The 24,644-nt window shown below is 36.4% G+C and overlaps 1 protein-coding gene across 2 annotated transcripts in view; it reads right to left on the reverse strand.

Annotated features, from left to right (window-relative positions):
- Positions 1-24,644, reverse strand: part of TMEM117 (transmembrane protein 117) — a 398,947-nt gene that overhangs the window by 100,784 nt on the left and 273,519 nt on the right. The window lies entirely within an intron of this gene.

The following is a 24,644-nucleotide window of genomic DNA, read 5'->3' on the forward strand; positions in this document are numbered from 1 at the left end:
AGGAAATTTCCTTTCCCATTCTGGCAAAGGAAATAGATGTCCAGGAAGTCCAGGAAGCTCAGAGAGCCCCAAAGAAGTTGGACCCAAGGAGGAACACACCAAGGCACATCATAATTACATCAGCCAAGCTTAAAATGAAGGAGGGAAATCTAGAAGCAGCAAAAGAAAAGGAGACAGTTACTTATACTTATAAAGGAGTGCCCTTCAGACTGTCAGCTGATTTCTCAAAAGAGACCTTGAAGGCAAGAAGGGGCTGGAAAGAAGTATTCCAAGTCATGAAAGGCAAGGACCTACATCCCAGATTGCTCTGTCCAGCAAAGCTTTCATTTAGAATGGAAGGGCAGATGAAGTGCTTCTCAGATAAGGTCAAGTTAAAGGAGTTCATCATCACCAAGCCCTTATTACATGAAATGTTAAAGGGACTTATCTAAGAAAAAGAAGATAAAAAACATGTACAGTAAAGTGATTGCAAAATCACAATTATTAACAACCATACCTAAAACAAAAACAAAAACAATCTAAGCAAACAACTAGAACAGGAATAGAAGCACAGAAATAAAGATCACATGGTTAGCAACAGGGGAGTGGAAAGAGGAGAGAGAGGGAAAGGTACAGAGAATTAGTAGCACAGATGGTAGGTAGAAAATAGACAGGGGGAGGGTAAGAATAGTATAGGAAATGTAGAAGCTAAAGAACTTACAAGTATGACCCATGGACATGAACTAAAAGCAGGGGGAATGTGGGTGGGAGAGGGTGTGCAGGTTGGAGGGAAGTGAAAGGGGGAAAATGGGACAACTGTAATAGCATAGTCAATAAAATATATTTTTTAAAAAAGAAAATTCTGCCTTCTCACTCTGGGGCTTTTTTTTTTCCAAAAAACTTTTTTATAGTCGATTGACTCAGTAATATTATAATAGCTCCATTATTCATTAATGGCATAAAGTACAGTCAGCCACTACCATACAGACTTCTCTTTGTGAAAGAGAAAAGTAATGATCTGAAGATACAGATTACAGCAATAACATAAGTGAATTGTAATTTAGGGCCTAAATATCACTGCTGCGAGCAGAAACGGGAGTTTGGCTAATGCTGATACTTTCAATTAGATGGGCTGAAGAGTGTCTGACATACTCTTAATAGTGCCAAATGTGTTAATGAGGCAGTGTTGGGTACCTGATTGCAAACCCCAAACTCCCCTTCTCCCTCCTCTGCCTGTACTGCTTGAGATGATTAAAAATAACCACTCTTTCTGAGGGACTGTCAGTCAAAGCTCTGTGCACAGCGAAGTGTGTGCAGGCCCCAGAAATGTTTTTAGACCATCAAGCATCAGCTCACTGGAAGGTACTGAATAAATTAAACCAAAAATATAAACCCCAGGTTGATGTGTTTGAACTCCTCAGCAAACATTCTTCATACATATTTAATTGCTTCATTGAGAATGTTACTGTTTGGAGAGGTTTCAGGCATTATTTCCATTCCATTAGTAAGCTTGCAGGGTGTCTGCTCCTTAACCCAAAATGATTGATTCCTTAAATGCCTTCCTACTTACTGACCTCAGTTCTAATTGACTTTGTGTATGGATTCTTTAAAAAGTGTGTTTTCAGAAATTGTTCAAAATATACTGCTGTCACTTAAACTCCGTGTAGCAGGAGAAAATGGTACATCTAAATGAAGACACTAAACATCTTATCTGACTGGACTTTTAAAGCATGGTGTGTAGAAAACTAAAGTTACAGATGATGGAGAAAAAACAGCTGAAGTAGATATTTCAATGCAAAAACACACTGTCTTCTTTAAAAAGAGGATCAACATTGTGGATATATTGATATCTTATTCTGCTAGTTTCCTGCTCTCCTTCATTAGTAAATGTATTTATTGTAAGAAAAGATAAGTTTCCTGTATTCTATTACAGACTGTTAAAACCCATAATTTTTTATTATTTAGCTCTACTCAAGAGGAAAAGCTAAATGTAAGATAAGATCTTTTAAAAAGGCTTAAAATGATAAAGTATATATTACACTACTAGTAAAGTAAAACTTCTATCTTCCTACATAAGTTAAGATAAAATATAACTAATTAATGCTAATTAGTTCTTTTTATGCTTAATCCTTAATGTGACTCAGCTTGAAAATTTGACCTTATAATTCTCACATTTATTCAACCCTTTTTTACCCTAAAGACTGTGATAAAATTAAAATTCGTAAATCTCTAGCTAATACAGAATGAGTGAAAGCAGTCTCTATGATATGATGCATTAATAATTATTTTGACTCTGCACATAAAGTGTTATATGAACCCTATGTACATCGCGTATATAATGCATTTCTTTCAAATGGGCAGTTCCCATCTGAGAAAGTAACCTATTTATAGTAACCGATTATAGTCTTGTTTTCCTGATCCTTCTACTCATTTCTCTGATAGTCATTCTAATGTCCACCAGAAGTGTTCCCTTTGGTCCTCTTACTATAATATCCAGAGTCATCAGTGGTACTTTCTCACTTTCCCCCAAATTGTTTGCCTTAAATAATTAAATTTAAAGAATAAATGAATTCATTCATACTTAGCATTTAATCTACTTTTTTAAAACCTGAGAAATAGGTAAACTCTTAGGTTATAATTAGGAACAAAATACCCTTCAGAGTCTCTCAGATGCAGCTTCCTGATGCATTGAGCCTGGCCCTAAATCACACAGGATAATAACCTCGAAGCCCATTTCTGTACATTCCCTACATTCAGTGATAACATTAGGTCTACCTTGACCTAAATCTGATCACGACATCATTGAAAAGGTAATGTACAAAAAGATATGAGAAGGATTTAAAATCCAACATTGACACAAGAATATTAAGAACTTTTCATTTCTAAAGTTACCTGTTGTTGATTGAAACAACGTGATTAGATAAGAACTGAGGAAAGTGATAAAGTTATCAAAAAAGGGATTTCTGTAGCACGTGTGGAATGATGAAAGCAAGGAAGGGACAGAGTCTAACTATGACTCCACAGAGGTTTTATAGACATACATGTATAAAAAGCCTAGATCTAGGGAAAATGAAACCCACTGTTTGCCTTTTTCCTTTTTCCCTCCTTCCTTTCCATCCTCCTTCCCATAAATGTTTACTGAGTGTTACTATGATGTACAACTAACTATATTAGTATTTGAGATGCAAAGACAACTTAAAGTCTCTCTCACTATGTACTTATAATCTGTATACACCAAATAACTGCTTCATTAAGTAATGTTTCACCCTCCTGCTTACATTCAGCATTTTTCAACTTTTCTTGTAAATGTGTTGTAAAACACACACATTACTTCTTATCTGTAATTTCTTCACATTTATTTTTAAAGCAACGTAAACATTTAAGCATGTTTCATTGGTAGGGTCCAACCCACGACCATATGTAAAGAATTATTTTCATGGCTGTTTTCTCTCATGAGTCCATGTATGTTTTTTGGTGCCCTATTTACTATACAGCATTCTGCATACCTCTGTGCTCAGGAAATACCTGCAGATATCGCTGGTTTGTTTATTATGGTTTCAATTAATGCAGAATATTTCTGTATATGTATATTTTAAATACATTAACTTATCTATATATTTTTTATTGTTGTTCAATTACAATTGTCCCCATTTCACCCCACCCCCACTACTCTCCCCTTCCCTACCCACTCCCATCTCCCACATTCAATCCTCTCCCCCTCTCCATGTCCATGGGTCCTTTATACACGTTCCTTCACTTGACCCTTTCCCTTCTTTCCCCTGTTACCCCCTGCCTCTCCCCAGTCTGGTCACTCAGTTTGTTCTTTATTTCCATGTCTCTGGTTCTATTTTGCTTGCTTGTTTGTTTTGTTGATTAGGTTCCACTTATAGGTGACATCATATGGTATTTGTCTCTCACTGCCTAGCTTATTTCACTTAGCATAATGCTCTCCAGTTCCATCCATGTTGTTGTGAAGGGTAGGAGCTCCTTTCTTTCTGCTATGTAGTATTCCATTGTGTGAATGTACCACAGTTTTTTGAGCCACTCATTTACTGATGGGCACTTAGACTGTTTCCAGTACTTGGCTATTGTAAATAATGCTGCTATGAACATTGGGGTGCACAGGTGTTCTCAAATTGGTGTTTCAGGATTCTTAGTGTATAATCCCAACAGTGGGATTGCTGGGTCAAAAGGCAGTTAACTTATTTTCAACTTGTTCTGATTCATCTGTTCTCTGAAGTTATAGAATATTCATTATTTATTCAACAAGTATGTATTAATATTTATTGAGTATTGCATGTCATAAATTGTACTGGGCAATGATTAAATAATAAAAAAAAAGCTCTGGTCCCTGACTTAAAGAACTTGCTGACTAATGGGGGTATATAAACAAAGGTAAATTACAATGTAGATTACAATTAACTAAAACGTGCTATAACAGAAAAGAAAGATATTCTGTGGAAGCAAGGAAAGCTATTTAAACAATATTTGAGGACCTAGGGAGGCTTACTGAAGAAATGCTGTCTAAACCAAGTCTTAAAGAACAAGAAAAAATTAAGCAGATGAAGAGTGAATGTTCTAGGTAGACATATGTTGAGAATTCAGTGACAGGTAATAGGGAAATAGAAAATTCAGATCAAACATTTGCTGAAAACTAAAAAGGATGGGTAACATATAATACAATATTTTTTAAAAGCATCAAAAAACTAACATGGTATGAAGAATTACCAAGATAAAATATAGAGGAAAGATATTCCAGAGAGGTGGGCCTTGCAATCAATGCTTGTTTTGCTTAGAAGAGGTCTGTTCATCAATTCTGGCTGGAAAAACTTGAGAAGTTTGTGATTCAGAATGAAAGCTTAGTCACTCCCAGGGACTCCAATAAATCACCCCTGGCCTTAAACTGAAGACATGACTAATACAACCTTAAGACAGGGTGAACTATTAATACAGTAGCCTGTGCATGGACTCTCATCCCAGCTCTATTACTTCATTCTGGGTAGTTAATGATACCTCAGACCTTGAACTTATATCAAGAAAGATATGAATTACTCAGTAAAATAAACAAAAAACTACCCTGAAGAAAGAAATCACCATCTTAAGCCTCAGATTATTTCTATAAAGCATTTTTTCAAATACAAAATGCCTATTATAGAGCCAATGATGCCCACGTATGCAAGGAAACAAGTTATTAAGAGTGAGACTCTGTAGAAACAACATAAACATTTGAAGTATTCAAATGTTAGAATTATCAGACCTAGAACCTTACACAACTATATTTACTATTTTCCAAGAAATGTGTCAAAAATAAATCCCAAGCTTTAAAATTACATGTGAGAACTAAAAACTTTAAAAATAACAGCAAATTAAAAAAAGAAAAAGAAACTCTACAAGTGAAAATGAATGACTAAATTTAAGAACAGGATTAACAGAACACTAAGGAGAGGACTAACTAAGTAGAAACAGGCCAGAAGAACCTATTAAGAATATAGTGTGGAGAGAGAAAATGGAGAGGGGAAAAAAACAGAGATGAATGTAAAGATAGAAGATACAATGAGAAAGTTTAATCATTTAATTGGCAACGCAGATAGAAAAGTGTAAGAGGATAGCACAGTGGCAATATGTGAAAAAATAAATAACATTAATAATAATAGAAATCAAGAAAGTTATAAATTAAGAAGTGAAATCTGTCCACTGATTCAATAATCATAAGGAATCCCAAGCATGGTGTATATATATTTAAATCTACCTCTAGGCATATCACTGTAAAAGAGAAAGAGACCAAAAATAAAGAGGAGAGCTCAAAAGCATTACAGAGAAAGAACAGATTATCTTTAAAAAATCAGTGACAGTAGCAGCCACATTCTTTTTTAAAAATTTGTTTATTAGCCCTGGCTGGCGTAGCTCAGTGGATGGAGCACGGGCTGCAAACCAAAGTGTCACAGGTGCTATTCCCAGCCAGGGTACATACCTGGGGTGCAGGCCATGACCCCCAGCAACCGCACATTGATGTTTCTCTCTCTCTTTCTCCCTCCATTCCCTCTCTAAAAATAAATAAATAAAATCTTTAAAAAATTGTTTATTGTTATTCGATTAGAGTTGTCCCAATTTTTCCCCCTTTGCCCTCTTCTGCCCAGCTCACCCCCATTCCCATAGTCAATCTCCACACTGTTGTCCATGCCGTGGGTCATTCATATGTGTTCTTTTCTAGACCCTCCCCTTCTTTCCAGCATTATCTCCCCCCCCACCTCCGGTCACTTTCAGTCTGTTCCATGTTTCCATGCCTCTGGTTCTGTTTTGCTTGTTAGTTTACATTTTGTTCATTAGATTCCTCTTACAGGTGAGATCATATGCGAGTGGATCAAAAGACTGTGGTACATTTACACAATGGAATACTATGCAGCAGAAAGAAAGAAGGAATTCCTACCTTTTGCAATGGCCCCATTCTTAACAGAAACCATGGAAACCACAAGGTAGTGAAATGAGGTATTTAAAGTGACATATGCAGTTTGTTAAATGCAAAAAGGAATTATAACCTAGAATTCTATAGTTAGCAAAATGTACTTCAAGATTAAGGTAAAATTGGGCAATTTCAAGCAGTAACTAGGGGATTTTGTAACTAACAGACTTTCACTTAACAAAACAATAAAGAATTACTTCAGGCAGAAGTAATGATGCAAAATGATATGAGGTGAAATGTAATAGATAAAGAAAAGAATAAAGAGAAAAGAAAAAAGTTGGAGAAAAGTAAACATGTTAATATTAGATTCTAATAAAGATGCATTTCTTAAAGTTCTTACAGTAACACTAATAGGATTATAGCTAGGCTTATTACTTTCATACTAATGGGGAAAATAAATGAAATGATAGAATAATACTGATCCAAAAGAAGGCAAAAATTTTAAAATTAAAGCACAAATGTAGATAGTAGATTTAAATCCAAATATATCAATATACATTGAATGTTTATGGACTCAATGCTCCTGTAAAAATAGAAAGATTTCAGATTGTGGTTTTCAAAGTCTGTGTGCACTTACACGAGACATCCAAAACAAAGGTGATCCATGGCTGAGAGCAGACAAACAAAGAAGATGCCCATGACAACAAAAGCATTTCCTGAAATGAGGAAAATTACTACAAAATAACAATAGGTATAACAATTTTAATATTGTATCTACCATCAAGATGACCTCAAAATATGAAAATAAATTCTTATTCCAAGAAAAAGAAATGGATCCCATAATGATTGGGAATTTTTAATGTAACTGCATATAGCTGTTACTAACAGAATCAAGCAGACAAAAAAATCAGTAAAAATGTAGAAGAATTTAATACAATTAATAAAGTTGACCTAGAGGACATATAGAGAACTATGCACCTCCAAAATACAGAATACACATTTTTTAACACATCAGAATATTTTAAAAAAGTGATCATATACAAATGGTTTTAAAATATGTCTTGAGAAATTTCAAAATGTTGACACTACCCAAACTATACACACTGGCCAAAATTCAATTTTGCTAGAAAAAGATAACTAAAAATTACTGATATGTACCCAAATTAATACCTAAGTAGATGTATATTAGAAAAGATATGAGCCTGTGAAGTGATTATAGAGAGCCCAGAAATAAATCCATACCTTTATAGTCAATTAATATTTGACAGAGGAAGCAAGCATATACAATGGGCTAAAGATAGTTTATTTACTAAATAGTGTTAGGAAAACTGGACACATAGATACATGCAGAGAAATGAAACTAGGTCACCTTCTTACTTAACACCACACATGAGAATAAGTTCAAAATGGATCAAAGACTTAAATGTTAGACCCAAAACCATAAAAATCAAAGAAGAAAACATAAGCAGCAAAATTTCAGACATTGCTTGAAGCAATATTTTATTGTCTATATCTCCCCAGGTAAGGAAACAAATCAAAACAAAACAAAATAAAACAAATGAGACTACATCAAACTAAAGAGTTTTTGCCCAGCAAAGGAAATCATCAAGCAAATGAAAAGGCAATCCACAGAATGGGAGAACATATTTACCAATGCATCTAATAAGGGGTTAATATCCAAAATTTGTAAAGTACTTACAAATCTCAACACCAAAAAAATCCAAACAACCCAAATGAAAAATGGGCAAAGGACCTGAATAGACACTTCTTCAAAGAGGACAAACTGATGGCCAATAGACATATGAAAAGATGATCAATATCACTAATTATCAGAGAAATGCAAATACAAACCACAATGTGATACCATCTCACACCTGTCAGAATGGCATTCTTTGATAAATCAACAAACAACAAGTGCTGGTGAGGATGTGAAGAAAGGGGAACCCTTTTGGACTCTTGAAGAGAATGCATAATGGTACAGTCACTGTGGAAAACAGTATGGAGATACCTCAAAAAATTAAAAAATGGATCTGCCTTTTGACACAGTGATCCCACTTCTAGGAATAGATCCGAAAGTACTCAAACCACTAATTCAAAAGAACATAAGCACCCCTACATTCATTGTTATTTACAATCACAAGGATCTGGAAGCAGCCCAAGTGTCCATCAATAGTAATGAGTGGATAAAACAACTGTGGGACATTTACATAATAGAATACTACCTGGCCCCCCAGAAAAGAAGAAGAAATTTACTTTTTTGACAGTATGAATGGACCTGGAGAACATTATGGATAAGCTAGTCAGAGAAAGACAAATACCAAATGATTTCCCTTATACGTAGCATCTAATGAACAAAGAAACCTTCAGTGTAATATTTCAATATTAGAAAAACAGTTAAGGCTTTGATACATACAGCAGAAATAAAAAGTATAAAAGCTCAGGAGAAATTAATAGATATTAGCAAAGAATGAATAACAAAGAAAGAAATATTCATAAAAGAAATAAAAGGTGCAATATCTCTGGCTTTAAAGATGGAAGACAACTGTGAGACAAGGAATGTGGGTGGCGTCTAGAGAATGGAAAAAAAAAAGGAAAGAGATTCTCCCTGGAGCCTCCAGAAAGGAATGCAGTCCTGTCAACCTTGAGTTTACAGCCTAGTGAGACTACATCAAATTCTACATCTTTAGAATTGTTTAAGGTAACACACATGTTTCTTTAAGTTACAAGTTTGTGGTAATTTATTATTTCAGCAATAGAAGAAAAATACAATATACATACACTAAAATTATTTTTAATGTATAAGAATGAATTAACACAAAATTCAGAATCAAAGATTACACTCAGAGATTTCTGATATCCCGGGAAATGTTTTAAAATGTTTCAAAATAACAAATATATGTTATTTTTATTGCTGTGCACACATTCTTAAAAAATAACTAACTTTTGAATAAATAACTTTTAATTCAAAATGTTAGAAAAGAGCAAAAACTGTAGAAAATAAGGAAAAAAGCAGAGCTTACTAAAAATACAATAAAAAATTAACAAAGACAGAGGTAGCTCTCTAAAAAGACTAATTAATATTGAGAAACTGCAAAGAATGATACAGGAAAAAGAGGCACACTAATATCAGGAATGAAAGGGGGCTGCGGCTACGAACCCTGCAGGCCGTACAGACACTAAGTGAAGGCTGAGTACGAGTTTACGGCAATAAATCTGAAAACATTGACAAAGCTCTGAACATCTTGAGAAAAGTATTATTTATCAAAACCAGTGGACACAAATTAAAGTGTGACTATAAATCATCCTTAACAATGAAAGAAAATGAAAGAAAATGAATTTTTTATAAAGAAAACATCCTCACAGAAAAACTTGAGGCCCAAATGTCTTCATTGATTTTTGTCAAATGTTCAAGAAATAATCCCAGTTTCCTATTAACACGCCCTGAGAACAGAGAAAAGGTGTACACAGCGGGACAGGTTAAGAAAAGAAAAACATAGGCCAATATTTCATAGGAACCTAGATGTGGAAACTCCAAAGGAATATTAGCAGTCAAATCCAGCAACACATGGAAAGTGAAATGAAAAGTTACTAAATTGTGTTTATGCCAGATTATGCGGGTTATTTTAATATGAGCATATTAATCAAGATATAATGTTCATGAAAGCACATGAACATTAACAAATAACAAAGACTTGGATGCACACCAAATGTTCTTCAAAGTGCAAATGAACAAATACAATCAGTTATACTCACACCACAGAATTTTACTCAGTAGTCGAGACAAATAAATTATACACACCTGCAATACTCTAATTACAATTTAGCAATGTAATGTTATGTGGAAAAAGTAAATGCCACCATCATACCTTTTTCATAAAAAAAAGACAATAAAATACTTTAAATAGTAAAATATTTCAGGGTTCTCTTTGCTGGGTTAGGCAAGGAATGAGATGGAAGCAGGTTATGTGGATAAATGTCCATAGAGCTATTGCTTTGCATGTAGTGTTACACATACTTAATGTATTGTCAAAAACAGTTCACTAAAATAATTAAGTGAATATGCAATGTGAGCCTGAATGAGCTAGAAATGAGATAGTGTCCCCAATAAAGGATTATGATTAATCTAATTCTGTGTACCTGAGATTCTAATAAACTTTCAAGAAAAAGGAAATAAAATCAACCAATGTAATTCACTACAGTAACTGGACTGTATATGATCATACGATTATCTCCACAGATACAGAAAATCATTTTATTAAATTCAACATGCATACACAATATACTTCTAAGCAAACTAAGAATCAAAAGAAAATTATTTAAGCTAATAAAGGCAAACCACAAATAAACCCACTGCAAATATCACACTTACTAATGACATCATTGCAATCAGAAACAATTCAGTTCTTCTCACTTCTACTCAGGAGCTGTACTGGTGGTTTTAGACATCACAGTAAGGCAATAGAGATATAATAAAAGGCATAAGGACTAAAAAAGTAAAAGTGAAACTGCTATTTATAGGAGATATGATTAGTAATAAAGCCCCCAAATAAATCACATTTGAATCATTAAAAATTAGTAACAGAATTTAGCAAGTTTGTTGAATAAAAGATCAATATATAAAATCTAGTTTTATTCATATCTGCTGGCAAGAATTAGAAAATTATTTAAAAATACTAATTTATAATAGCATCCAAAAATATGAAACCCCTATTGGGAACATTATGTAATTTATTAAGAGGATTAAAGAAGATCTAAATCAAGGGAAATGTATCTGTGGTCAGAACTGGAAAATTTTGAAATTCTAAATTCTAAAATTGTTAAAATGGAAATTCTTCACATTGATTCACAGTTTCATTGAAATTGCAATCAAAAATCCCAATTTTGTTGGGGAAGTGGACAAGCTGATTTAACCAGAGGTACTCACTAAAGCATGTAAACATTACAAACATAGTTGTGAGTGAAAAAAAAGGAAAACATAGATCATGATTATAGAATTGTGAGAGGAAGCACTAACCCATACTGTGGAGCAATTCCTGTGTAATTAGCAAACCTATGAAGAAAGGCAAGGACTTGATCACCATAAAGTCTGCATAGTGGTTCACTTGGGCATGGAGGGAGGAAGACAAGGAGGGTGCAACATAAAAGAGACATTCAGGGTCTCTCACATGTTGGTGATGCTCTATTTCTTGACTTAAGGGAGGATACACGGGTGTTCACTTTATAATTACTCATCACATGATATTTATGTTTCCTTTTTCTCTCTCTCTGTGTTTTATTTCACAATTAAAACAGTTTTAGTGCTCCAGGCAGAAGGGATAAAAATATGTAAAAACCCAAAGCCAAGGGACAATGTCAAGCCATCTGGGAATTAGAGACATTGGTTATGACTAGAACAATAACAAGGAAGTTGCAGGTGACAAGGGATGAAGCTAAGGAGCCAAGCAGAAGTTTCATGATATCAACTTTGAAATCCTAGTAACATTTTTGTAAGTTCTTAAGAGCCACTTAAGGGGGAGCCATCAAAAGACTTTAACAGGGCAGATAATTTTAGCTGGCTATTGCATGAAGACTAAGTTAAAAGGGACAACAGTGTAGGCAGGAAGGTAGGTGGGTGTGGCGGTATTTCAGGAGAAAGAGGGTGATAACCTGAACTGGGGAAAATGGAGATGAGGATAGCAAGTAACAGTCAGACTGCATAGTTACTAAAAGGAAGAATTTTCAGGAGTTGGTGAATTTTTGCCTGTGGAGCTGATGAAGAGAAAATGACACTGACTCGATGGCAGTGTCATTCTGAAACACAGGGTGAGGGGGAGCGAGAGAGGGAAAGGGTGGGAGGTAAAGACTGGAGGGGAAAGGAGCGAGGAGGAAAGAGAAGAATTAAGGAGAAAATATTGAGTTCTTTTTGGATTCTCTGGGACATTCAAAATGAGATATCTAGTAAACAGCACAGGTTTATCATCCACTTGGTACACATTTATTGATTTTGCACAATTCTGGGGACTGGGACCACGAGACTGAAACAACAGAGGCCCTGCCCATACTGACACTGCCATAAATCCTGAGCCCAGTGAAAGCCAGGGGGGAGAGAGAAGGCTGGGGGCCATCATTTGCTTCTACAATTCATATTTTTGGAATATAAAAATCATTCGTGAATAGCAGTAAATATTTCTATAAAATCATAGATGTGATTCGGTAAAGTGGATAAAAAGCAAGCTGAAAGAATAGATATTTTAGTAGGGCAAGGCAGCATAATTAATTTTTTAAACCAAGCTAACTTGATCACTAGTCAAAAGCAGGGAACAGGAGTCAGCTCCTCCATTACCAGCCACACCATATGGGGCAAGTCATGGACTGCTCTCAGGCTACATGGTCTCATTTCAAAGAGGCAATGTGCTGATTAAATGAGGTAGTATAAAAACACCTTGCTCCAGTCCTAATAGAGGCTTGACACTGAATCTGAACCTGAAGTGAGGATAATAGGGTGTTTTTGGTAATACACAGGAAAGCAGGCCATTAGCACATGCACCAGGAACATGACTGCTGTGTCAAGTAGCTCACAAAATTGAATAATGGAAGATTTTCACAATGTAAAATTAGTTTGGCTTATGTTATTTTTTATAAGTAAGTATTTCCAGTGACTTTTGTGTTGAATATGGCTGTATATTAAAAATATTGGAATAAAGAGTAACATATTGCCCCCAAAGCCTATGCATCTAATCTATGTTTTCTTCCAGGGTAGTTAAAACTAACACATGTTAAGTGTTACAGCTTAATTACAGTTCCCAAAGGATATTTTAAACAGTGGGACTGCTGGAAACATGAGCATATGTATTGTCTCTATTGTAAAGCAAGGAGGCGAATGTGAGGAAAAGGCTCCCAGAGATTAGAGTGACTCAAGAGATGATTCCTAAAAAAGAAGTGAGGAGGAAGAGAATCTAGAAGTGAGTTGCTCCAGTGTCCCTATGCAGAAGGCATGCACTGCACTGCACCCCCTCTTCCAGCACGGTACACCCACCTGCACCCCACGACTCACAGTCTTTTCTGATAACTATGTATCAGGAGCTGTGACCAGGTCTCAGCAATTGAGCAGTCATGCTCGTGTGACTCTCCCCATACACACAGGGCTTGGGTTTTTGGTTGTATTTGGAATTGATTTGTCTAAGGTAAAATGGTCTCAATTTTTAGGATACTCCATTAATTTCTCCAATATGATACTTATGAGGCACCTTGACTTAACATTTAATGTTTCATTGCTCAAATCAGAAACTTTGGAAGCCACCCTTCCTTCTCCCTTTTCATTCTCTGACGCCAGCCTATTTGACAATTTGGGCATTTAATAGATACCTGTCCAAACAGGTATCTTGATTCCCATCTCCAAATCTGCTCCACTGCTCATCTTCCATCTCTAAACATGTCATCATCTGCCCAGGTGCTCAAGGCCACCAGTTACAAGTCATCTTTGAATGGAATCATTGCTGTTATTCCTGCATCTATTTTCCCTCCAAGACATATTCTGAATCTATGTACCCTCATCCATCTGTACCATTTGGGTCCATGCCAACTTCATGTCTTGCCCAGATCACTGCTTTTCATACTACCTTCCTGCAATCCATTCTCCACACAGTAACTGGAGTGATTATTTTTAAAAATTGGCTATATTTTCACAATGGCTTCCTGCTATACTTCTTAGGGTGAACCCCAATTTACTTCCTCTTGGACCCACTTAATCTCAAATGACTCCCCCAACTTTTTCACTTCCTGTGAGCTACGCTGTCTTCTTCCCTATTCTTAAAAAAGGCCAAGCTTTTTCCCACATCAGGGCTTTTGTATTAACCATTTCCTCTGCACAGGATGTTCTTGTAGATCTCCTAGTACATGGTTCCTTCCTGTCACTCAGGTCCCTGATTAAACATCCATGTGAATTTCGCTGGCCACACAACTGAAAGTGGCATCTTTGGGTCACCTCTCTGCTTTATCTTCTTTATGGCACAAATCACTATTGGCTTTCACCGTTGGCCCACCATATCCATGCGTTCTGCTTCCATGGCTTCAGCCAACTGCATGGAAACATTTTTTAAAATGTTGTTGCCCGTGTGTTCTACGTAGTTAGGCCTACAATGGTTGAGTCTGTACTGAACATGTATAGACATTTTTTCTTCATCATTCCCTAAGTAATACAGTATAATAATCATTTATATAGCACCTACATTGTAGTAGGTATTATAAGTAATCTAGAGATGTTTTAAAGAAAAAGGAGGGTGTGTAGAGGTTATATGCAAATACTATGCCATTTTATAATAAGGGACTTAAGCATCTGTGGATTTTGATACCTATGCTGGGTCCTGGAACCAATTCCCCTTTGATACCAGGGAGGACAGTAATTAATTAACTGATTCATTGGTGTGTTGGTTTTTGTCTGTATGCTCTCATTACAATACCAACTGCTGGTCCTGATAGCAGGTACCTTATCTGGTTTTGCTCATATATGTTTCACGTCTAAAACAGTAACTGAAATACAACAAGTAATAAATAATTACTTTTCAAATGAACAAATAACATATTCATATCCAAAACCTCAGAAAATCCTGTCTGTTTCCTTCCAAAATATATATGGAATCAATCTACATCTTTTCATCTCAGCTGCTTTTCCGACAGTCCAAGCCACCAACATCTCTCTCAAGGGTGCCTGCAATGTCCTCTTAATTGGTCTCCTTGCTTCCCTCAGCAACCAGAGCAATCTCAGAAAATGTAAATGAAATCCTATCACACATCTGTTTAAAACCATCCATGGCTTTCCAGCTCCATTAGAACAAAATCTCAATACCTAAGATGAGCTTGCTTCTCACTGCCTGCCCATATCACTCCCTCCCCACCCTAACTTTCTAGTTTTGTGACTCTTCCTAACCTTATTTGTCAATTAAACTTTTTGGACTTTAGATTATTCAGTTTTAAAAATGGTATCCCTGGAAAGGCAGAAGTTCCATAAACAAACATTGCTGGACACCTGCTGTGTTCCAGGAACTCAGCTGGGCCCTGGGAACAGATATATGAGCAGGCTTGGTCTCTGCCTTTGAGCAGATGAACACACAAGCAAACAAACTACATGGCAGTGCAACGAAAGCCACAATAGAGGGAGGGCTGAACGATGTGAGATCAAACGGTGCTGAATCTACTGGCAGACTCCAGGAAGGCTTCACAGAAGAGCAGACACTTGCAAAGGTCCCGTATACAGTGCAAAGCACATTGAAAATGCAAAATATGTAAAACTATTATTGTTCAGATACAGAAGTAAAAATGAGACTTGTTTTCAGCTAAGTGTGTTCTATCTTAACACACAATTAGATGAGACGAGCTGTTTGTATAAACTGAATTTTCTAGCTAACTGGAAAACCCATTTTGTTTTAACTTGCAAATATGTCTAAAATCTAATAATCCATTCCTTGCTTTAGTAAGTGTAATAGACTAAACATGATTGAATATTTCTTTCATGACTGCAAATAATAAAGTGCCGTGGGGTCATGTTTCTGCAGATCAACTACGACTGTGACTCTGAAATGCAAATATTGAATATGTGGGAGACTGGGCCCAGCATGCAATGAGCCACAGGCATCCAGGCCCTGGGTTGTTTTGTATTATTTAGCTCTATTATTTTTTTAAAACACTAATTGGGAATTAGAATTAGTTGGGCTGATTTTTAGTGTATTTCTATTACACATGTGCATTAGTTTGCTAGGGCTGCCATTACACAATACCAGACTGGGTAGCTTAAAACACAGAGATTTGTTTTCTTTCAATTTTGGAAGCTAGAAGTTCAAGTTCAAGGTGTTGGCAGAGTTGACTTCTTCTGATGCCTCTCTCCTTTGTGTTTCTTTTCCCTGTGTCTTCATACAGCTTTTCTTTTGTGTCTGCCTGTCTTAATTTCCTTTTCTAATAAGGACATTGATCATGTTAGATTGTGACCCACCCTACTGACCTCATTTTCACTTAATTACCTTTTCAATGACCTTATCCCCAAATGCAGTCATATTTTGAAGTACTGTGGGTAAGGACTTTAACATATGAATTTTGGGGGATATATCTAACCCCTGGCAACATGTATATAATACATGTATTGTATATTATGCATATATATTATATAATATATATTGATCTCTATATAGATGGAAAGATAGATAGATGCATATTGAGTTTGTTTATTTGTTTGTTTGTTTATTTCACTGGGTTACGAGTAAGCTAAACTCTCCTTACTTCAGGACAGAAGAAACTTGATGATACTGAACTACTGAACCCAGAGAGTCTGCTGGTTGCATATTATGCCTTTTAGAAAGAAATGATTCATGCTACTTATACTATTTTAATGGCCTTTCCAATGACCTTTACCTCTGCCCCACATATCTCATTCTTACCCAGAAAGAGAGCCAGCTGCTCAGTCTGATGCCCATGTCCATGGAGAACATGGCCATGGTGCCTGAGCAGACAGTGAAATAAGGAACACTTTTTAATCATCACTGGAGAAATTCTGCCTGACTCTATGTAACTGTGGCATTTCCCCAAAAGTATAAAAATGATTCTCACAGGGACTACATTTATTTTTCTATTTCTTTCATTAAACATTTAGAGCACCATGTAAACATAAAATCTGTACACAGCATGATGAGGTCAACTGAACATAATTATGAGTCTTTAAAACTGTTTTTATGACATTAGATAAACCAGAGTTTCTTCCTGTATATAATAAGGATGATAACATCTAGCTCATAGAGTTTTCTAAAAGTTGTGTGATACATATATTATTTAAATTCAATTTATTTTAATTTTTCAATTTTTATTTTATTTTTATTTTTCTATTACAGTTGACATACATTATATTATTTCCAGGTGTATGACAGATTAGACATTATATAACACATAAAGTAATCACCCTGATAATTGTAGTATCCTTCTGATACCTTAACATATTCCTACATTGCAGAAAATCAGGGGAGCTTAACTGGAGTCTTCCACACCTACAGTGGATTTACACCAAGCAATGATGCTCAGTATCCAACTCATTCATCTCAAAGACTTGCATTTGATGCTATGATATTTTGTATAGAAAAAGTACACTGTGGTAAAGTCACTAATGAAAATATTTACATACTAAATTTGCTTTATTTGGAAAAAGTAAAGTATCTGCATATAATGTAGGTCTAAAATTTGAATTCAGCTGAAGATTATATACACGCACATACATGCATCTTATGTTAAAAGGAAAAAAATCAGCTCATTTATTTACTGGGAAAAAAGGCATAGTAAATTGCCTTTGACAGTTTCAGCCTTGGCAACATTGTTCCTTTAATTCCAGCAACGGTACCATTGTGCTATTCTTGCAAGGCAACTCGGATAATTCAAATGTACATCATGCAAATTTTAATGCACTTTCATGTCAGCTTTTTGGCCTATCATTTCCTCCCTGATACTCACATTTCATTTAATTAAGTACTAAGTTACTTCATGGTATGCTATAAGATCATCTCAGCCTGCTGGATTTCAGAAGTGTGAAGAGAAACCTAAAAGTGATGTGTTCTTTCTCAATTGGAAAAAACATATTTTGATATACAGTCTTTTCCTTTTCCTACCCCAAATTTACCACTCCACACAAAGACACATGAAAATACTGTACTAAGAAAATACAGCACGTAATGTTTCCACCTTACCGAACCTGCAAATACAAATCAATCGTGCCTCACTCAGAGCACCGGGCATGGCTTTCCCATCCCTCATGGCAGCGGAGTGGGCAGAAGCCCTGTGCTGTGGGTGGCCGCCTTGCCTTGGGCTTCCAGAGACTTCCTTGGGGAGAAGGGCTAAGAGAAGGACTGAGGAAGACTGAAAGGTGCTGGCCGGGGGAGATCAAAGCTATGGTAATTTTTTGCCACTTTTCATTTGCCCAAGGATGACAGCTGCCAAGCACTGCCAGATCATAGGGAACTGCACTGCCTCTGGCATGGTCTGTCACTAAAAGAGTATTCAGAAGCAAGACTAGGCTCACAAACAAAGGGTTGGAGGATCACACTGTCATGCTAGGGTTCCAGAGGTGAAATGAAACTCCTGAATACTTTCAAATTTTACTTTACATGCTTTCTAATACATTAAATTTTGCCAATTGTATGTTTCTGTTAGATTAAGACTTTGTTAAAAAACATATACTTTAAAATAGCATATTCATTCCTGGCTCCCCTCTGTACTGAACTTGTTACAGATAAAGGGGGTTGAAAGGGTTATAGTGTAAATGTAGATTTGAGGTAGACAGAACAAAAGAGTCTAAAGTGTTTGCACTTTGTGGGTTCTAAGGCAGACAGATAAGAATTGAAATTGGTAAAGTCTAAGATTGACATATAAATATATAGATAAAAGAATGTCATGGGAGGGTCATTAATGAAAGTGTCATAAACCAAGGATTACCATCAATTCAATATGTTTGTGCGAGTATATGTCCAGGTGTATGTATATGTGGGTTTATAGGCATTTGTGTGTGCACAGGGTGTGTGTACATGTGTGTGTGGTGTGTGTGTATAAGAGAGTCAGGGCAGAGGCAGATGAACATGGAATAGAAATGAAGTTAAAGGTCTCTTCCTTTAGTAAGAAGGAAAGCTATAAGAGTTAGGTTGGGGTGGGTAGTGGTAGAACACTTATGAGTAAAGATGAGAACACTAAGCTTTGTAAATAATACTGTTGTTGGTGAAATTCAGGCTCTTCCATGGGATCGTGGGAAAAGCATTCCAAGGACTAAGCATGGGAGATCATGATGCTGCAAGGTATAAAACTGCCCCTGGACTTCCAATGTTCCATCTCCCTTCATCCCAACATGGAAAAAGTCCAACTTTGCCTGCAGCAAGGCCAAAGCAAAGGCCGGTGTCCAGAGCTTCTATTTCATATTAAAGCCCACACAGTCTGCCATGAGCCCTGGCAGCTGCTAGACCTGAAAGGTCATGTGCTCCCAGGTGAGAGAGAACACACAAACACATGGGATGAGTGCGGGTCACAGAGAGAGAGACAGAGAGAGAGAGAGAGAGAGAGAGAGAGAGAGAGAGATTTTCTTTGTTCTCCTGGGATTATATAGTTTGGTTTTGGGAAAGACTCGGTGCTCTTTCAAAATAACCAATCAACTTCCCAAGCTTTTGTGGGCTTTTGATAGATCCACCCTCTAGTTAGCCTGACAGGTCTCTATGGTCAAACATTTCCCACAGTGCCCTTGAACAATCTGGTATGGTTCCAGAGAAGAGAAGGGATGAGTGTTAATCTTGGCAGAGCAATACTATGATCCCCTGGGGTGTGAAGCTATAGCTTCCTGGAGAAGCATAGAGGTGTATTCTCCCAGCTTATTAAACTCAATGTCTGATTTCCTTTGTTCCCCTTTTTATTAATAACTAGTAAACTGCCTGCAATAACAATACAATGTTAGTAAGATGTGGGAGAGCTATGGATGGACAGCCCCAGGTAGTGGTTCATATCCTCCAAAGTCCTCATCTTCTGGAAGGACCCAGCTCACTGGCACAGTGAGGCAGATGATCATACTTTGTGAAAGCTTCTCTTGGCATTTTGAATATTTTTGTTTATTGTGGACCCGTATTTATGTTTTGGCTTTGTCACCAAGTGAGCCTGCCCAAGTCACAGTTTGTTGAACTAGTTAATTAAGGTGATGGATGGTAGGAGGCAGGGCCCTAAAACTTGTAGAAAACTCATGGTTTATGAAGAAGGAACTGCTTTGGATTAAAAAGTGTGTGGCATATTCTTAGCAGAAATGGAAGTGCCAATCTGGGGAAAGGTAGAATATTTTTAATAGCTTTGGATGTAAAACCATGCATAAAATAAGTTTTAATTTTGGCAATAAGAATCAGCCTCCATCAAAGGTGCATGTAAACTTGATCTAGGTCCAAATAACTGTGATAGCGCCATGAAGAGAGAACGTCGATGACGGAGGTTGAGAGGACTTTGACACAATAGAAAGGCCAGAGGCATCTATAGGAACACTGGCACTACAATGCTGAAATAAGGGGGACTTAGCATAAAGAAATTCATATAGAGTGACCAAGGGACTGAGGATTAAAAGAAAGTTAAAGAAGATTTTTCAAATTCTTGGTTTATGATTTTTTTTTACTGTGGTGCACCCTTCATAGCTTCAGCATCTTTCTGTTCACAACCACCATAATACATGATTTACAGCATGCAGCATTCTGAAAAGATTTATAGTCTTAGAAAGTATCCTATAGGGCATTATAGCATTACTTGTATGTAAGACTAGGGCAGAGAAATAATAAAGATTATATTTTGGAAATATCAAGCCAATATATTTCATTCATTGCTAATTCCTAGTTTTTGATACCTCAGGACTCCTCTATCAAGAGGACTGGCTGACCTGAACACAAGAGTGAAGATAATATAGGATGGCAACAATATAAGAAAAATTCCTACCCATGGCAATGGGGAAAACCTGCCCTTCCAGCCATAGAGTATTGAAAGTAAAGGATGACTAGAAGAAGGATGATGAGACCAGACAGCAAGGATCTCATTCCCTTACACCACCAGGGACCAATATAAGGGGAAATGGTGACATGCAGAAGTGATCAGATAAATAGGAAGGCATTCAAGCACATCAGGGATTCTCTGATGGTAGCCCAGAAGAGATGGCAGATCTTTCCTATGAAAGAATGGTGTCACAGCTTCAGGGCACTTGTAGAGAGATGTGGCTAGCTACAAAAGATTGAACCAGGTCCAGATACCTCCTGGAGTGGACATCAGAAGCATGGGATCAAGAAAAAGGGACTGTTGAGGCTTGGGCTGGAGGTGGGCAGAAAGCAAACAGAATTTATAACTAGAATATGGCTTAAAATGCCAGATAGGATCAATTGTACTTCAGCCCTCACTGTTTACAAACAAGGCTAACCCAGTAAGTCATCTCTTCTATCATCTTAAAGGAAGGCAGGAGAGTCAAGACAATGCATGGGGGAAGGAGATCTGAAAAACCAAACTATCCCAAATAGACAGAATTAACAAAGACTGAGTCTTCTAAAAGTGACCAGTTAGACCAAAGCATTGGCAGAATCATTAACTAGCAATTTAACATTTTGTGATGATCTCCCACACCTCCAATTCCTAGCAGCTAAAAGTAAGCTTATAAAGATTTGATACATTACAGATCACAATATATTCTGATTTCCTTGCACATCTGCAACATATTTGAGGTATCCCCATACTGATATGGGAATGATATCAGTAAATAAAACAGAGAAGTCCATAGTTGTGAATCTGAATAAGGCTAGAACACTGGTCACATGAAGGGTGGGGTGGCTATGACCTTGAGGTATAACTAGAAGTAGACAACAACAAAATATCCTTCTATAAGCAACTGAAATCTACTTAATAGTTCGGGAGAAGGCCTTGAAAATTGTTCAACAAAAGTGGGCAGACAGATGGCCTCTCCTATCTCTTTCTGATCTAATGAGAGTACAGTATTTAAAAATTATAAACATGTAAAATATTTAGAGATGTATCAGGTCTTAATCCATGCTGTCAGCATGCCTTGTCACTGATGAAGTTGAAGTTAAATTCATGGCTGTGGTACTGTTTTCAGGATTTATTCACTTCAGAGCAGTTACCTGTTTCCTTCTTTCCATCCTCTTCCCTTTGGAAGCAAGTCACAAAGTCCTGCATATTCTCAAGGGAAGCTATTTTGTTGATCAGATTATTCTAACTTTGGCCATGGGAGCTATTCCCAGTTTGCTCATGTCTCTTTGACATGCTATCATCATTTTGTTTTTGAACACTTACTTTTTGGCATGACAAATGTTCCAGCATCATCTTATATTTATATATTCTCTGCCCAGACCTGAAATCATTTCTCCCAGGTACCCTGGATACTTTTTTGGAGAATGGCATTTGAAACCAAGATCCAGGCACTGGGTGTGCTCATTGCTGCTGGAATGTCATTCTAAGACCTCTCAGCACACAGAACTAGGAAATTATATATGTACACATATGTGTATTATATATATATATATGTATATATATGGGTTAAAATATATAGATATCAAAAATTATTTACGTAAACTTCTGTCTCTATATTAAGCTAAACATGACTTCATACTGATGCACTGTTCATTGTAGCCTACCCCAACCCCACTTTTTTCTGTACCTTCCCTCTTTCACAGTGAGAAATCTGGCTTCTCACACCCATTGTTTATTCATTCATCCATCCATCCATCCATCTCAGTATTCATGTAAAGTAGGTTCAGAACTATCAACTGATGTCCCACAAGAAATAACTTTACCAACTAAAATACAATTGTTTATGTCTAGTTCCCTTTGTCTTTAGTCTTTCAGTTCCCAGTCAAAACACAATTTCCCAAAGTTACTTGGATCAGCATCTTTTTTTTACCTTCACATTTCAGGTCATTAAATGTCTTGCCAAAGCATAGCTTTAATAGCTGGATGGTGTTCAAGAGAATAAGCATGCTAAGACTAACATTTCCTTAAGATGTTCTTTAGAGGTGCTTTAATCATTATTCTGATTAAATGCCAGTCCAAACACATCAATTAATTTAGACAGGGAATAGTCTACCAAGAATCATAGAATTTTAGGATGCAAAGAATTGTAGATATCGCTTAGTCTCTTTTTGCAATTAATATCTGAATCTTCTCTCTCTGGCAGATATTATCTGCAGGAACATTGAACTCACTGTTTTCCAAGGAGTAGAGTCCTTCTTTGACTAGTTATAATGTTTAACACCTTCTCACTTCTAGGGACCCATAGTAAAAAGCCAAGTTTTTTGTTGTGATTATTATTTCCAGCATTTAGGACATCAACTGCAATCTTTATTTTCAATCTTGCAAATATATTTTAAAGAAATAAAGTCCTTGAAACTCCTGAAGATAAAACAAACAAGAAAAACAGCAATTGGCTTTTCATATGAGAACTTAAATGAAGTTTCTGTTAATACATCATGCTTTATTGGCATATCAACGAATATATCGTACATCTTTTTCTTGCCTAATTCCCGTAATTGAGAGAAAATGGTATGCAATTAGATCAATTTAAACTACACAGAATGTTCTGATTATTACTATTGGCTTACGAGAGCCATTAACTCAACATATCCAATCATCAGCAAATTCTGTTAGTTTGAATTACATTGATTTTTTAAATTGGGAATATAGGGAGGCAATGTAATACAGTAAAAAGAATATTAAACCAAGAACCAGAGCCTTGAGTGTTCATTGCCACAGACATTAGCTAATTTTGTGCCCTTGGCTATGTTACTAAACTGACTTTTGTTTCCATATCTTTGCCAGTAATATAAGGGTATTAGGACATAAGTAGATAAACTCAAAGGGTATTTGGATTTTATGTCTTTCTTTAGTCAACCCAAATCCATTTGCCAGGAGAAAGAAAGGGCTAGAGCTAATATATATGTAAAAAACATGACTAATCATTGTTAACTGTATTAAATGTCTTAAAAGCCTGGAGTAAGTGAAGCTACTCAGTGCCGTACAGGACAGGCTCTGAAATCAGCCTGCCTGCACTCAAATCCAGGCTCTGCTTTTTACCAGCTACACAACCTCTCTAAGCCACAGGTTTTTGTCTTTAAAATACAAATAATAATGATAATTATCTCATTGAATGATGCTGCAGATTAAATAAAATAAAAACTGTAAAGCGCCCAATCCTGGGCCAACCAGAAGCACTCAATAAATGCTATTCATTTGGAATAGAATTATAAGGATATTTCAATAGTGAGGCAAGGACTAAAAAAGTAATATGGTTTGGAAATGTCTCGAAGCTAGTGCTAACTTATTACATGTAGTTTTGGGCTCCTGCACCATTCATATGTAATACTCTGGGTAGAGTAAAAGCTACATAGAGGACAGGATTATTCCTGGATTAATCATCACAGTCTGTCAATAACTCAGACCTATAACTGGAAAGGTGATTGTAGCATTCACCAGATTTATTTAGAAAGGACTCCATTGTGGCCAGAAAAGATGGCCCCAATCACAAAAGAACAGCCAGAGTGGCAAGTGGAAAGATGTAAAAAGTCACTGCAATTGTTCAGATGCCCACGGTGAGGAGGCAGACCTGCACGTGGGGAACCAGATGGTGTTTCCAATATCTGTACCTTCTGAAAATATTTTTTTGTGCTTTTTTAACATTTAGTACTGTTCTGGAAAACTTTGAATTCTATCAACTATGATAAAGAGAAACAAGGAATGCATTTCATGTCATGATCAC

This window comes from Phyllostomus hastatus, unplaced genomic scaffold (genome assembly GCF_019186645.2).
Source record: "Phyllostomus hastatus isolate PE091 unplaced genomic scaffold, TTU_PhHast_1.1 phas_scaffold_93, whole genome shotgun sequence".
NCBI classification, from domain to species: Eukaryota; Metazoa; Chordata; class Mammalia; order Chiroptera; family Phyllostomidae; genus Phyllostomus; species Phyllostomus hastatus.